We start from the raw sequence: 2,740 nt of genomic DNA, 5'->3' as shown, positions 1-2,740 counted from the left end.
TATATATATATATATATATATATATATAGGCTGTGTGGTAAGAAATTTGCTTCCGAGCCCTATGGCTACAGATTCAGTCCCATTGAGTGGTATCTTGAGCAAGTTTCTTCTATCATAATCCTGGGCTGATCAAAATTTTGTGAGCAATTTGGCAGATGGAAACTGAAAGAAGTTCATCATCATCAACGTCGTCATATATATGTATGTATGTATGTATGCACGAGTGTTTGTGTGTGTCTTGACATTGTGTGGTAGCTGTAAATGAGTGCCACTGTCACACAAGCGACATCATTAATTTCCAATATTCTGTAAAAACCTGTCTCACTATGGAGAAACATTACCTCATTTGGAAACAAGTGCAGGTTGGTGACGGGAAGGGCATCCAAGTGTAGAAAATCTGCCTCAATAAAACCACATCCGATCCATGCAAGCATGCTCAAATGCCACAGCCTTCAACTTTGCCTTTCATCCTTTCAGGATTGACAAGATAAGTACCAGACAAATACTGAGCTGATGTAATCAACTAGCCTCTTCCTACCCATCAAATTACAGGCCTTGTGCCTCTGGTAGTAAAGATTATCATCTTCATTATTACTATGCATTCATAATACATTGTTATGTAATATTTGTTTCTTTTTTTTAAAACTCAGATGTTTATTTATTTAGGGCAAACTGGCTCACAAACTCATGATTGTGAGTACATATCCAAGTTAATTAGATCAGAGATAAAAATCAGGTTTCTCTGTCAAAAACCTGTGTACTTAACCAATCTATTATGTCATCTGAGCATTTAGTCACTATCTCCTACCCTCTTCCCCCTCGTGTGTGTGTGTGTGTGTGTGTATGTGTGTGTGTGTGTGTGTAAATATGTTATTCTATTCTTTTATTTGTTTGTCATTTGGCTGCAGCCATGCTGGAGCACTGCCTTAAAGGGTCTTAGTTGAAGAAATTGACCCCAGGACTTGTTCTTTGTAAGCCTAGGACTTATTCTATTGGTCTCTTTTGTCAAACTGCTAAGTTACAGGGATACTAACACACCAGCATTGGTTGTCAAGCGAAGGTGCGTGTGTGTGTGTGGGGGGGACAAACAAACATACATACATATGGTGGGCTCCTTTCAGTTTCTGCCTACTAAATCCACTCACAAGGATTAGGTTGGTCCGAAACTATTGTAGAAGATATTTGCCTAAGGTGTCACACAGTGGGACTGAAACTGGAACCATGTTGTTGGGAAGCAAGCTTCTTACCACACAGCTACATACACACACACACGCACATTTAGGCACAATGTATGGATTTATCTAATCTGGTGGTAATCGCAAAAAAGCTCCTTTAGTGGACCAGGCTACAAACCCCTGAGTGAACCAATACATGGGTTGTAATGTAGAGCCCCATGCAGACATCTAAATCTATTATACACTAAAATAAATTACTTTTCCATGATGCTGATGTGAAGAAGGGCAACTGGTTATTGTGGCACTCCGTCGTTACGATGACGAGGGTTCTAGTTGATCTGATCAAGGGAATGAAATTAACGTGCAAGTGGCTGAGCACTCCACAGACACATGTATCCTTAACATAGTTCTTGGGGAGATACAGTGTGACACAGAGTGGGACAAGGCTGGCCTTTTGAAATACAGGTACAACAAAAACAGGAAGAACGAGTGTAAGTTGTAGTGAAAGAGTACAGCAGGGGTCGCCACTACCCCATTGCCAGAGAGTTGTTGAGCTTAGGGAGTGAGCTTACGTCTACACAAAAATTTGATCACTATAAACAAATCATCTGTGTGGTTGTTTGGCAAGGAATTGTCAAACCCTCATACATCGTCTAATGACAGGAAAGTCCATTATTATAACCATATATGTGTCAATTATATTGCCAAACTTTCACTCAACCAAAAACTTGTCTTTATATATGAGATGTCATCCAATGGAAATGCTGACAATGGTTTTAAAGGATTTCATGCATCAGTAGAGAAAGTTGTTAAGGAGTAACTTGAATTATGTTAAATGTGTTTGGAGATCTAGAGCAAGTAAGGTTCGTGAAAAGAATCTAGTTGAAAGGATGACAGTCAACAAAGAAACATCTAATGTGTATCTCAATAATGGTTGGTTATATAAGATATAATTGTGTGTCTCTATACTGACTGTGATTATAGATACAGTGGTACATTCTGATAAAAACAACAGAAGTGATGATGAAGACAAAGTAGATGTAGATGAAAGATTTAATCATGATTAATTAAGAGAGATTGACAATTCTTTCATGATGGAACCTGAGATAATAAATCTTTAGTTGAGGCCTGAAAAGGTTACACAAGGAATGGTCTAAGGATATGAAACAACTTCACTTGGATGAAAGGTTTAAAAAGATTTCCCAATAAGAATGTGTACCAAAGTCTTAAGCCAACATCCAAAAATTCTGAGCCTTCAAATTTAAGTGCTGCCATTTTCCAACAGTTGTGGCGTGCAAGAGAGACGATTGCGCTGGTATGGACATGTGGTGAGAATGGAGGAGGATAGCTGCGTGAAAAAGTGCCACACCCTAACAGTTGAGGGAACCCGTGGAAGAGGTAGGCCCAGGAAGACCTGGGCTGAGGTGGTGAGGCAAGACCTTCGTACATTGGGCCTCACCGAGGCGATGACTACGGACCGAGACCTTTGGAAATGGGCTGTGCGTGAGAAGACCCGGCAAGCCAAGTAAGATCGTTGCCAGTGCCCCTGGACTGGCTTGTGCGGG

At 40.3% G+C, this 2,740-nt stretch overlaps 1 protein-coding gene across 2 annotated transcripts in view; it reads right to left on the bottom strand.

Annotated features, from left to right (window-relative positions):
* LOC106877820 (monocarboxylate transporter 10) overlaps nt 1-2,740 on the bottom strand; it is a 28,963-nt gene that overhangs the window by 15,405 nt on the left and 10,818 nt on the right. The gene's annotated exons all lie outside the window — the stretch shown is intronic.

Source organism: Octopus bimaculoides, chromosome 19 (genome assembly GCF_001194135.2).
Source record: "Octopus bimaculoides isolate UCB-OBI-ISO-001 chromosome 19, ASM119413v2, whole genome shotgun sequence".
Classification (NCBI taxonomy): domain Eukaryota; kingdom Metazoa; phylum Mollusca; class Cephalopoda; order Octopoda; family Octopodidae; genus Octopus; species Octopus bimaculoides.
The sequence above is the reverse complement of the archived record's forward strand: the minus strand, read 5'-3'. Positions and strand labels throughout refer to the sequence as shown.